The sequence below is a fragment of the Prinia subflava genome, chromosome W (assembly GCF_021018805.1).
Source record: "Prinia subflava isolate CZ2003 ecotype Zambia chromosome W, Cam_Psub_1.2, whole genome shotgun sequence".
In the NCBI taxonomy this organism is placed as follows: Eukaryota; Metazoa; Chordata; class Aves; order Passeriformes; family Cisticolidae; genus Prinia; species Prinia subflava.
This window is the reverse complement of record NC_086282.1, coordinates 4,153,527-4,168,004: the sequence shown is the minus strand read 5'-3', so window position 1 is coordinate 4,168,004 and position 14,478 is coordinate 4,153,527. Positions and strand designations below refer to the sequence as shown.

Genomic DNA, 14,478 nt, shown 5'->3' with positions numbered 1-14,478 from the left:
AGACAGTTATGCAAAACATCTTTGCTTGTAAATTCCAAAGATGTTATTGCTACAGGACTGGCCAGTGGTCTTCTCTAAAGGTGTCCTTTGTCTCTAGAGCCCGTGTATGCAAACACAAACCCAGGTAGTCTGTTATTACCATTCTTAGGCAAGCAGTCTGTCTGACCTGCTGGACTGACTTTGCAGGGTTAAACAGAGAGAATGGTCATTGCATCTTTTTACACTTTCATTCACAAAATCCTGTGCACCCACATTCTTGGATTTCCACCCCACGCTCTGATAGCTAGTTTCCATACTGCTTCCCTAGTATTAACCAAAAAAGGTTACTAATTGCCTAGCTTAATGAATGACACCCTAATACCAAGCACTTTGCAACTTTATCATTTATTGTGAGGAAATTTATTTGTTAATTATTGTCTTTTCTTGGTCTGTCTGTACCATTGTTCCTGGGGCACAGGTATATGTAAATTGATTTTGCATCATCTGAAAGAAGAAAGTGTATTTCCTTATTTCACACTGTTTTGCAGGACAGTTCATTTTAATGTTTAATTAATTTGCAAACAAAGGCAACTTACCTAAAGTTTTATTAGGCAGGTGGCAAAATATTCTTGATTGTAAGAAAATGAAATATTTTTTTAGGAATATCTTTGTTATTCATACTCTGGAGTAACAATAGGAATAGTCTGTCATAGTGTGATCTGAAAGTTACCAGAAGTTCATTCATCTGTTGTCCAATTCCTTTCCTCTGACACTTCTTCCTAAGAACCTTTGCAATTCTAATGAATGTTTTTCATTCTTGTTTCAGGACTCAAGATTTCAGGTAAATGATGTCTCAAAATCTAGCTGTTTGCTAAAACCTACTTCTCCTGTAATATGTTTTTTACCTGATCCAGGTGTTCAGAGTTTGTCACTGAACTTCTGCACACATCAGGGAGAATTCTCCACATCTCACAGGGTAAGCACTTCAAGGGCCACTTTTTCCCAGCATAAAAAAGAAAAAAAACCACACACAAAAACCCAATGACAACAACAACAACAAAAACACCCAACAAAAAGAAACAAAAACAGGAGGAAAAAAAAAAAAAGGGAGAAAAAAGCCCCAACAAGGAATGCTAAGGTATTTTCTTGACTCCTACATTGAAATGGTTTGTAATCAATCTCCATCACTGCATCAAGTGCTTGAGTTCCTGGGGGGATGTGTGTGTTTTTGGGTGGAGCAGGGAATCCTTTGTGCACAATCTTTTTTGAGTTTTACTAATTTTGAAAAAGAAAAATAACAGGGTGGGTGGTGAGGAATGGAAGGTACAGCCCAGGGAGGATATTAGTACTTGACAGATACTGTGTACTATATCAGTAAAGCCTCAGGTAAGGCAGGCAACTGTGGCAATGCCCTTTCCACAGGGAGCTTGGAGAAGCCAAAACCCCAATTGATTTGATCAAAGCAGATGAAGAAATCAGTGTTACAGAAACAGCAGATGCTGTTCAGCAGTGATCAGCTTTTCCCACTGTCCTCAAAACAATCTGCCCAGACACTCCTACAATTGTATTGAAATGCTTGTGAATGGATAACTTTGGAGAAAGATGGAAAATTATTTGGTATGTTGAGGTAAAATTTTCTTCAAATTTTCCTCTTGTCTTTTTTTTTCCTCCCCTCCCTTTATGCTGAGGCTGTTTCTGGAAGATAGTGAATGTTCCAACAAAAATGACTGAAATCTTGAGACTTCATGGGAAAACCAAATGCTTCAAGCTTTTTGGCACAAATCCAAGTGCATCAAACAGCAGAAAACAGATTTGCTTTCTTGTAATTTTACTTTTTCATTTGTGATTTTTGATTTTCGATGTAAATGCATATTTTCTCACTAGTGAATCTCCATTTTTCCCCTTTCCAGCTGGCTCTGAAGAATCATGTTTGTGCTGGGAGAAGGGAATTCCAAGGAGATTGGTGGCCCTTTTCACAGAGTAAGCATTTTCCACAGGCGGGGTTATGCCAACCATTAAATGACTAACATGTAATTAGGAGGCTGGATACTTATAGTTGTCTTGTCCCTGATGCCAAGGGAGTCCAGGACAGCTGTGGATGAGTGAGCATCGAGGTAGATCAGGCTTGGGTGACCAAGCCATTTATGTCCATATTTTTTTTTATGTTGGCTCTCTCAGAAGACAAGTGACTTAGCGTTGTGGACAGTGTGGTGCCTCTCCGCTGTGGGTTTTCCAGTGAGTGTGTGGTAAAAGGTGAAGCCACTCAGGACAAGGCCTGCTGTAGGGATAAAAGCTGGACAGAAAGGGAGTGCTGGAAAAGGGAAATCTCACACACTTCCTGTTTCGCTGTAGTGAAGAAGAAGTCTTCTTGCTTGGGCTGGTTTATCTGCTCACTCCATCTCTGCCTGGGGAGTTCTTTGATGCAGAGCTGATCAGAAGGCTACAGTCTCCTTATCAACTCCATGCTTACCTCTGTTTGGTTTTATTCTGAAGTTCATTCCCTCATTTTGCAATAACCCACAGGGTGCTGGGTGTTGCGCCAGCCATGCCTCAATGAAGGATCTTCATTCAACACCTTTCCCTTCCCGTCACACCAGTCAATGCGACTCCTGCGTTTTCCAGCACCATTCTCTGCGCAGTCCAGACTTTAGTCAAGCCTTCATTGGTGGGCAGAAAGGCTACCAGGCCTACCGAGACCTACCATGGGATCTTCAAAAGTAGGTGGCATGTTTTAACCTGGCAAGTTTAATTTGGAGGCGTAATGGTGGTAAAGGGTACTGTCTATGGGAAAGACCTAGGGCTTCAAGACCATAAATCCAGAGGAGAAATCTGGTTTTTCTCTTACCTTTTGGTGCTCAATGCTCTGTCTATGCCTCTTTCATCCTTTTATACCTGGGGTACATCGTGGATCTATTTGAAATGTGCAGCCTGAAAAGGCATGATAAACAGAGAGAAAGCTGAACAGGAAATTGCAGCATGAAAGGGTGTTTTTGGAGGTTATGGTCTGGATGAAAAGAGTAACGTGGCTGGAGTGAGAAATGCAGAAGGAAATCCTTCTCTAGCACAGCCAGGAGCACAATGATTTGCTGTCTGTTTAGAAAGATGATGTCAGGTTGACACTCATGTTTTCTTCTTTCTGATCATCTTATTCTGCCTGCAGTAGGCTTTTAGTGCAGCATTGTGGAAACCAAGAAGCTCTTTTGTGTCACAATCAAGTGCTAATGACGCAATTTTTTAAAAATATGGGGTTCAGTCAGGTGGAGTTGCAATATTATTTCCCCCAAATCCTGCAAAAAATCCTGGTTAAGTAAGCGATGTCAGCAAGACTACATAAGGGGAACACTATAGTTGTTCATCATTCTGGTTTTAACCCTTGTATTTTAACGAAGAAGCCATGATTTCTAGGGAGTAATGAGTGGGTGGTTTGCATCAGAAAGTATTTCATGCAGTCAGAGATGCTGGATATCCTTAGTTTTATTTTACCATAACAATATTTCAGACAGCACTGGAAAGTTCAGAGTATTTTTACAAAAGTAAGTCTTCCAGGTGCACTCAACTATTGTCTCTTGGGTCAGAACAGAGATTGGGTTCTAGATGTACAGGAAACCTCTTGGAATTAGTAATTTCTGTTTAACTCACTGGATTCTGGATTCATGTGGCAAGAGGAGGATGTCTCCCATGAGTTTGTTTTTTGTTGTTGTCTCAGCAGTTGATGAAGCTTAAAAGTATGACCTCAGGAACAAAATTCTAAAGAAATTGAATTATTTTTAACATCCTAATGATTTGGCTGGATGGCTGAATTTTTGTGTGTGAATGTTAAAGATTACAACAATTAACTTCTCTCTATGTTGTTTCGGGCAAATGGCTGTGGATGATTGCAAGATACTTATTTTTTCCATCCTCAGTATTTTTAAAAATTGGATTTTTAAAATATTTTCAGAGTATGCTGAAATAGAAACATTGTTTCTGGATGGACAAAATTTATTCTTTGTGCCCACTGAAGCATTGTTCTCATTTTGTGGAAACAATATAATTTTAGTCAATAATCCTGACTTTTCCAGGAGAGGATGAAGTTCATCTATGTGTTCTGTGCTGCTTAGTAGTACCCTGCTCAATACCCAAAGATTTTCTGCCCCGTTTAATATCCATAACTTAAAAGATATGCTACTCTAACTGTCAGGTAAAGAAGAAATCCCCATCAGTTGTAACTACCAATTTGTGTTTGTTACATAGACAGGGAAAACTAAAAGAGATTTCTCTACCTAACAGAACTGAAAAGCCTTTTTTTTCCTAGTTAGATGTTAGTTTTGTCTAGTTAGCCATGTCCTTGTGATATCAACAGTGGTGTAAATAATTTTAATGACAGTGTGCTAGAGGGTAGTTAACCTCTGAGTACAGTTTGGTTGCTTCCTACTTAAGAAAGGATTTAATTGTTTAAATGGTTGTTTAAATTATTATAAAATCCAAAGTACATTAGGGGAAATCTGTGTTGGATAGTTAAATATTTACATGTTTGGGAAGAGATGGAAACTGCCTAGTCTTAATCAAAGCCCCTGTGCAGCCTGTTAAGATGTCCAGAGTTCTTTGCTGGGCAGGGATGTGGATCTGAGTGTGGAGCTGTAAGCTTTGCTAGTTTTACTCATCCTTCTCCACCTTAGTCCCTTATGGAGTTTCACTGTTAGCTTTATCCAGTTCCAAGATGCCTCTTTTCAAAGCATTTCAAGCCTAGTTGGCATGTGTGCTCTGTAAAATCCTTCAGGAAGCAAACCTGCTGAGGAAAACTGGATGGAGTAGACAGCCTTGCTGGTCTTGTCCCGCTGTTTGCTGTGTCCTGCACTCTGGGAAGCAGGTGCAGTGTCCTATCTCCAGCTTCCTTGTGAAGATCTCATGCCCTGGCAGGGTGAGGTACAAAGTACCTGGTGTTGTCTATGGCAGTTTAAAAGCGAATATGCAGGTGGAAATGCAGTGCCACTTGCACCAATTTGTCATGCAGTAGGTGGGCAAAATGAATGCAAATTAGACTGCTGAGGTGTAGCAGGAAATAGATACCAGCCCTGGTGCAAGGACACTCATGTGCCACTGACATTAGTGGGAGTTTACCTTGATTATTGCAGCAGGCAGATGTGGTTCCTGCATGGTGCTGAAGAGAAACCTATTCTGCTCAGTTTGTCCTAGAGCAGATCCTGAATTCAGGAAACCCTAGTGCAATGGTTTTACATTCATATCCGAGCGGAAACACCAATATATGTAGAGGTTTCACGTTTGCTGAACTTTGCTTGTTAAATTTAGTGTAGTGGTTTAAATATTTTCTTATTGTGGAAATAAGATTAGGAGAAAAGGCAAAACAGGCTCAACTTAAAGATAAAAATAGATAGATGTTATAAATGCCAGGACAATTTATTACCAAATTCAATAATTTGGTTTATTAAAATTCAAATCACAAAATTTGGAATCAAATTACAGAATTTTAAGTAATAAAAAAAACAAAACAAAACCCCACAAACAGCGACACTTACTTGACAGAATTTCTCCCGGGAAAACATGAGTCAAGGGTGACCCAGAGACACGGACCCTGGCAGTCGGACCCTGGCAGTCGGAGTCTCTAGCTGGGTTCACACCTTGCCCACCTAGAGGCTTAACTTAAATACCCTTAATTTCACCCTCGGCAGCCTTTCTCCCATTGTTTCCACTAAGCACCGGCCATTAACTTTGTTTATACTAAATCCCGAAAGGGTCCCCTGGCCCATTCAAATGCTAATGTCCAGAGTTAGTCCTTGCTTTGAGTAATTTAACCGTCGTAGAAGTGTGTGATGATTCCTCTTGCACGTAGCATTTGACTGGTGTAAGTCCTGGTAATTTTCGCTGCACGTAGGAAGGGGTAGGTTGGTCCGTGTTCATTGTCTCATCAGTGCCTCGTGTTCTCACCTTCTATTTTTGGACCAGGGAGATCAGGAGAGGTGCTTTACAGAAGTCCGTGAAACGTGCGGGTTGAGCAGACACACATACCTTTATACAATATATTACAGTTTCCAGTCTATAATTATTTATAGAACATGAATTAAATAACCCTATTTTCCACATAGATTTATTAACACACACCAAAAGAAAGAGGGAAAAAAAATTAAAATGAAAGCTTGCAAAGCACTCCCCTCACCCCCACTAATGGTTTACTTTCTCACATACAACATAAAGAGACAAAACTTTTAATTTTCAGTCAGTTTCACCATTCAAAAATAATCTTTGATCAGTTCTTTTAGGAAAGGAGTCTCTCTTAGAAACTTCTATGGAATTTCTATACTGACAACATAAAAGTTGTCTTGTGGGTCTCATCTCTCACAAAGCTGCCCAGAAACCTGCCTTTGTAAGGTCATTCCCAATAGCAGCTTTCCCAACACTGCATATGGGCCATATCTGCTTATTAGGGGTACTGCTTAAGGATGCCTCTTCTAGTATAAAACAAAGATTCTCTTCTGTTATAAATGCCAATATGATATTCCAATTAAAATAATAATTTGGTTTATTAATAAAGATCAAATTGCAGAATTTCGAAAACCCACCAACAGCGGAGAAACTTGACAGAGTTTTCCCGGGAAAATGCCAAGGGTGAACCGTGAGATACAGGGCCTGGCAGCCTGCTATCCCCCCAACGGTTCACAAATTTGCCCGGTTCGGGGCTTGGTTTTTATACACTTTATTCTGCCCTCGGCAATATTTCTCCATATTTCCCATTGTTTCCCGACTAGCTATACAAACTCAGGAGTTTTCCCAACCAAGCAGAAAAGAGTTCCTTTCTCAGTTCAAATGTTAATGTCCAATTTCTATAGATCCTTATGGTTGATGAATGATCGAGATATGGATGATGACCGGAGAGGGAGTAGTCAGGAACCGTTGATGTTTCTGCCACCTTATCTCGGATGGGTCCCCTGCCGGTGCTCGAGGAGGCTGTCCGTTTCCTGTAAGCCTATTGTCTCTTTTCTGAATGGAGGCGTCTGCTTTTTCAGGGTTGTTAGTTTCACCATCTGCTGCAAGGTCTCCTAAAACATAGACTTTTACCCAATACAATTTTATACAATTTTATAGTTTTCCAATTTACCATAAGAACATGAATTAATCATTTCACATTTTTCACATCTTCTATTTCCAAAATCATCTTCATTTCAAAAACTAAAAATCTCATTTTCCTTAGGAGCAAAGAGCTTCATATTGCTTTTAACTAGAGCTTTACATCCCCCCCCCAATAGCATTCATATGTTACAGGAAAAAATAGTCCATTATCCATAGTTTACTAGAGATGTCCAGCCAAATTAGGCCACTCCTCCTCCTCCTTTGTTCCAAATAGTCTTTTCACTCACTCTTCACCGACTTCAGTTTCATGCTATCTCTCTTTATAGTTCCATTACTTTGTCTGTTCTCACTTTGGGAAGGGGCAGTGCTCTGAGAGTTCCATGTGCTGACTGGAAAGAGTTAAAACTTTCCCAGGCCTGCAGTGATCATGTGGTCTCTCCAGGCGGCAGCTGCAAAGATCTCAAAGCCATGCCGGTAGAGGAGGCTGGTGGATGCTTTCTTTTCCACCCCTCGATCTGATCCAAGGTAGCTGAGCTCAGGGTTGCCATCAGAGTCTGCAAGCTCCCCTTCCTCTCTGCCAGCTGCTACCGGGCCCGGCCATGGCCTGGCCCCCTCTGCCGTGGCCTCCAGCACGCGTCCAGCCCTGCCAAGCCGGAGCCTCCCGTCTCCCCTGCCGGCAGCCGGGGAGAAAAGGGGCTCAGCCGGCCCCAAGGCGGAGCGGGCCTAAGGCGGGCCCCGCTGCTGCCCACGATGTTACCTGGTGGCTCACCGGGAGAAATGAGGGAGGGCTTGAATAAAGCCTCAGTTTTATATGAGTATTACCAAAAGTCGTATTCTGTTTTCTCAGTGGTCAAACCACATGCCAGTAGTCAAGAACTGGCCCTTGATAGGTCGTTGTCTTTTCTAAAGAAATCTAAGGTCCTGACAGGGCAATAGTCCACAGTATTCTTCAACTAAAAACCAAACTCTGTTAACCCACAACACCTAGTGAAATACTTGTGCTTCTAGTACACACCACACCTGATTTGACTCATATGCAATTGGAACCAGTGATGTTTCCTTGCTGATTTCCCTCAGTTTCTGGCCATTTTAGACAGGGAATCCAGAATGAGACAAGACCTCCTCCTGGAGTCTTAAAATCTTGTCATCTTCATTCCCTGAGCAAGCCCCAGTGTAATCCCAGCAGCTTTTCTGGCCTCTGCTGCTCCTTTTAGAGGGTGTTTCAGAAGTGTTTCCCTTTATTGTTTTTTTCCCATGAAGTTTTATGATTGGGCATATTGGGTCAGCATAAGCTTTGCAAATCAAGGCATTCTGCTTCCACCACACACTCCTTCCATGTTTGTGTTTTTTATTACATACAGATCCTCCTTTTGAAGGAAGCCAAGCGTGGGCTGGCTTAATTTGACGTGCTTCTGATACGAGAGAATCTGAAAGCTTCATGTAGTCTGGGCAGATTTGGTAATAACAGGGGGACAGATTTTATTCAGAATTGAACATGGGAATTATTCAATTTCTCTGCCACTGGAGAGTTGCCTGGGGTTTCAGTATCAGCTGAACCACCTGACTAGAGCTTTCTGTAATTTCAGCAGCATTTTTCCCATGAAGAAATTTGTACATCTCTATTCAGTGAAAATATTTTGCTTGATTACAGCATTTCACTGTTTATCTACCCAGCCTAGCAACTGTTTATCATATATTGTGGTTTAACCTCAAACAGCAGCTAAGTGCCATGCAGCCACACACCCCACACACACCACCCCTCATCCCAGTGGGATGGGGAAGATATTTAGGGGGAAAAAAAGGTAAAAATGAATAGGTTGAGATAAGAGCGGTCTAATAATTGAAAATATTATCATTATTAATAATATTATTATTAATAATATCAATAATATTAATGATAATAATAATAATAGAGAGGCAGCAAAAAAAATTCCCAAGAAAGACAACTGATGTACAATACAATTGCTCACCCACTGACCAATGCTCAGACCATGCTACAGCAAGGAATGGCCCCTTCCAGCCAACTTTCCCCCATTTACATACTGAGCATGAGGCTCTGTAGTATGGAATAACCCTGTGGCCAGTTCAGGTCACCTGTCCTGGCCGTGCTCCATCTCAGCTCCTTTCACATTTACTCACTGCCAGTGTGGGAAACTGAAAAGTCCTTGACTGACAGTGAGCACTACTGAGCAACAACTAAATCATCACTGTGTTACCCACATTATTCTCACACTAAGCCTAAAACACAGCTCTGTACCAGCTACTAAGAAGAAAATTAGCTGTATCCCAGTGAAAACCAGGACATAAAGCATAAAGCACAGAAATATGTATTATTATCCAGAAATACAAGCTTTTAAACTGCAGAAGAAGGTGGATGCTTTGGGTCAGATTCTGGGTTGACATAAGCTGTCACAGATGCACACCAGCAGAAGAGCTGTATCAGACTTGCAGAACTCCTTGGGAGTGATGGTAAGTATAGTTTTCATGTACCAGTAAAGAGATTTATTTCAGTAAACAAATTGAAGCACATCACTGTCCTACTATTTGTGTATTTTTTATATTACATTACATTGTAATGTTAGAACCATTGCTATAGTGATTTTTATAATTTATTTTTCTCAAAGCACCTTAAGAGATAGGTACTATAGGTATCCTAAAACAGTGGAGACATTTTGTCAATCTAAGCATGCCTCTCTTACAGGAAGGACTAAAAGCAAAGGACGTGTAATAGCCCACAAGAGATCATCTCTAGGTGACTGTTTTGGGTTTGGCTTTTCAGCAGTCTGTCCTATCAGCACCTTTCTTGAGCAGCCGCTGCCAGTGGGTGATTGCCAAAGCAGAGCCTGTGCTCTCTTTCCTGGTGCATGCTGACTTAGCTGGACACTGCCTCTGATACAAAGCTCACTGCAGGTAATGGAGGTCTTCCACTGGTGTCCAAACGTGCTTCCAGCCCTGGTGAGGAAAACCTTTGAGGCTTTTCCTCTGAAGCAGACAGTTTGACTCATAGATGGCAGTTTTAATTCTGCTTCTTTGCAAGAAGTGAATCTACATTTCCGTAGGTAAAAGACACTAATTTCTTCTATAAAGTAAGAGTTCCAGACTGCAGTGAGGCAAGTGCATTTATGATTTATTTAATGCAATGTTTATCATTTGTTTATTAAACACCCTTAAAAACCCAGGTTAGGATATTAGGCAATATTTTTAATTTTCCTTTGAGACTAACATTTTTCTCTTGATATTCTTCTCTTACTAAAAGTCACACATAATTATCTGTGTCCTTCTTATGCTTTCTAAAATGCATAACAGGAGGGATCCCTCTGGCTCTGTATTCATTGGTGTGAGCTTCTTGTTGAGTAAAAGGTTCCTGAAAGGCTTCTTTGTGTATGATGTGAAGAAACCCAAGTATGGAATGCAAGGCTCCAAATCACATACCACCATTCAGGAAAGGTCTCAGTGGGTATTTCTGGGAAATTCTCAGCTGAATGTCAGTTGAAAAAGCTGAGACAATGTTGGGAATTTCTAGGAAACCAAGAGAGGACAAAGAAGTAAAATCGTTATGTCAGTGTAAACAATTCTATGTCAGTTTTTGTTGTTTCTCTTTGCCAGCAAGTATTTCACTCCTCTTCCTCACTGGAAAAATTATAATCTGAGACTTGGCAGTCTTCTGTCAAGAGATGAAATCCAGTCCTTGTTTGCAGTGTGTTTAAGATTACTGCACAGGCGTGGTTTCCTGGGGAAGAGGGAAGGAAGGGCCACTTGAGCTGCAAGCAGGAGAGACCTTGTCAGAAAGCCCTCTGAGGTCGGTGGGGAGCTTTCATCTTCAGGTATTTTGTTCAGGCATAAAATTTTCACTGCTACTCTAGAGGACTTCAGTGACTTTCCCAGCTGGAGTGTTTTTAATCTTAGCATGAATTTCTAGGCTTCAGTACCTGTTCCCTTGCTTTGAGCACATAGCTCCCATGGAGTAAGAAAAGACTGTTTAACTCTTGGTCTGAGAAAAATAAATTCACAGAGTTGAACTTTTATCAGTTCTCTCCAGAGTGTTCAAGTCATCATATGGATCTCAGTTGTTTCAGTTCTGGCATAGTTCTTTTTCTTGTGTGTACTGAATCCTTGTAAGTACTGGTCAAGTTTACACAGTGGGACATGTTAGATAAAATAATTAATTTTTGAGGAATGAATCTCAGAAGGTACAGCAAAGCAGTAATAAAGTTCAAAGTTAACGGGAATAAAAAAAATCAGTTCAGTAATCTTTGTGGGTTTGTCTCACAGATATCTTTGAAAACCTGGATTAGAAATCCTCATAGTCTGCAGCATATCTATTCAAGATGTTTATCTAAATGGTACAGCCTAACCGAGGATATTTTTAAAATAAATTTTCATTTTTAAAAGAAATTAGGAGTGGAGGATAAAATTTAACAGCTGTTTCTTGTTTATGTATAAAAGGAAGGGGGAAAGATTAAGATAAATCAAGAAAAAGGACATCCAAGTCCCAAACACCACCTCCTCCCCCACTCACAAAGTTAAGTGACTTTCTAAGATGAATTTGTCAAACAGCTTCTTGTTTGAGGAAATTCAGTTTAGAAACTGATGCTGAGACCCCTTGCACCTCTTTGAAATTATGTTCTCAAATAGGTTTCATGAATTAAGTGAAACTCATGTTTGTGAGTAGAATTACATGTGTGAGTAACTGTTGTGGACTGGGGCTTCTGTTTATTAATGATGGAACATGGAACTTGAAATAGAAGAAATAAAGAATAAGCGTTACAAAAAATTTTACACTATATACAAGAGAATGCTGAAAAGGTTTCAAATTTATAGCACTCTATTTAACTGTGTTCCAGCCATGTTACTTCTGGTCTCAAACTGCATTTTCACTGATATGATAGGCAGTAATTTCTTCAGACTCACCTACTGCGGTGCAGAGGTGGCATTCAGCCTTTCAAATGGGCTTCTCTAACCCAGCATTTTGGTTTGAAGTTATGCCAGGGTCATTATAGCTGAAAGACCTTCCAGTCTTTTCCTTCTGTGCAGCCTAATCAAGATAACTGCTTTTTAAATGAGAGTATCTACAAGAACACAAGAGTAGGTTGTCTTAAGTTAAATGCATTTTTGTGTTTGTTTTGTTGGCTTTTCTTGTAACTCAGTCTCATTTCAATCATAATAGACACATTTGCAAAGCATGTAAGCCATGCAAAAGACTATTACTCGGAGTGAGGAAAATAACCCCCAATAAACCATAAACCAACAAATGCACATTGAACTCATCACTGACTTTATGGTTTCATCTAAAAGCTACAACGTTGAAATATTCTTTTTAGTGAGGTAGATTCCTGACTATTTATACTTCCATATTTTTCATTTCTCCAGTTGAAGTTTTAAGGCAATTTTCATACAATAATCTCAGAAGCAATTTTGGAGGTGCTCATCTCTCAACTGTTAACAGGACTATTTGATTTCAGCCTTTGTTTTTTGGGGGTCTGGTTGGTTGGTTGTTGTTTTTTGTTTGTTTGGCATTTGGGGGGTGGGGTTTTTTTTGCTATGGAGTCGCAAATGGGTTTTGACAAACTTGAGAGGTTAATGGCTGTTGTACAGGATAGCAGGAGGGAAGGAAACACTAAATAGGACATGCAGAACAAGTCAGAACAGATCCAAGTGACAAATTATTACTCCCATTTCCATTCAATCACATATCATGATATTTGGCCTGAGTCAGTTGTTTTTCAAGCCAAAGTAATAAGATTGTAATTGTAAGGCATCACAATGGAATTAGAACGAAATATCAGGATCTGCTTTGGTATTTATGAGCCATGCGCAGTTGATTGCTGTCCCTTTCCTGCACACAGCTGCAGGAGTCACTTGCAATTATTTCAATTTATTTGAATGTACTTAAACTTCTGTCTCATGAGGTGCGTGTTCTGGGAGTGAGCTGTGTGTACTTTGTATGTTGGAACTCACTGAGGTACCTCACACCCTCAGGAGAGGATCCCTGCAGCCTGCTTTTCTGAGGCAGGCTGTACCTTAACCTGCAGGTGTGCATGTCTGCATGAGTGAGGTATCTGAAATAGAAAGGACTCTACCAAAAATAGTGGCTTCTTGTTCTGTGTTGTGTAATGGATGATAATGTAATAGAAATATGGCTTTAAGGTTCTTAAGGAGTCTTTGAGTTTATAGTCAAAGACAGAATTTGCTGTAACCAACTTTTTTTTTCAGGGAACTTTTTTTTAATAATACTGACTGTCCATTGGCTTTCCATTAGTTAATTTGGATTAGTACCCATGTAATTAAGAGCACAGCAGAGAGAAGCATCTGGTGATGTTCCTACTCACATGTCCTTACCCTTCCCTGTCATTCTATCACTTCAGCAAATACTGCTTAAAGCAGTACTTGCCTTTGTGTTTAGTGTTATAAATGCTAGGACAATTTATTACCAAATTCCATAATTTCGTTTATTAAAAATTCAAATCACAAAATTTGGAATCAAATTTCAGAATTTTAAGCAATAAAAAAAACCCCCCACAAACAGCGACACTTACTTGACAGAGTTTCTCTCGGGAAAAAGAGAGCCAAGGGTGACCCATAGACATAGACTCTGGCCGTCTGTGTCTCTAGCTGGGTACACGAATTTGCTATGTTCAAGGCTTGGTTTTTATACTCTTTATTCTGCCTCTGGCAATATTTCCCCATATTTCCCTTTGTTTCTTGGTTGCTATTCAAACCCAAATTCGTCTCTGGTCGGATTGAAAAGAGCTCCCCGCCCAAGTCCATGTGTTAATGTTCAGTTTCTATGGATCCTTATAGTTGATGAATGTTCGAGATATGGGTGATATTGCTTGATAGTCTGTGAAGGTGGTTCCCGAGGTGTGAGTTGCTGATACTGGCTTATCTCAACAGGTCCCCTCCCAATACTTGAGAAGGCTGCAAAGTCTTTTGTTCCCTTCTGAATGGAGAAACCTCCTAAAACATAGACTTTTACCTGATATAAATTTATACAGCTTTATAATTTTCCAATTTACCATAAGAACATGAATTAATCATCTCACATTTTTCGCATTTAGATTCAGTTTGAATAAGACAGGAAGCACAGGCTGGCCCTCTGAAATCTCTTTCTCTTTTTTGTTCAGCTCTGTTTTGAAGCCTGAAATGGACTGAGTAGCTGAAATAATGTATAGATATGTATTATTTAAAGCATGGGGTTCTTTTTACCAATTTTACTGCACAAAGCAGTTTTGGGAGCAAAGGTGCCAATGTGTCTGATAACTGATTTGCTTAACCAATTGAAGGCTGTATACATTGCTGTGTGAAAGTTCACCTAGATGACAAATAAGTTTTATTCTTGCAAATTTCTAGTCAGGAGTCACATAAAAATCTTAGTGGGACTCCTATTTGATTTGGCCCTAATAATACCTAAAACCCTCAAACCTATCTGTGTTC

General features: G+C 40.1%; 1 pseudogene; it reads left to right on the top strand.

The window, feature by feature from the left end:
- The first annotated feature begins 2,532 nt into the window (after positions 1–2,532).
- Positions 2,533–14,478, top strand: part of LOC134563437 (transmembrane protease serine 11E-like) — a 64,794-nt pseudogene continuing 52,848 nt past the window's right edge.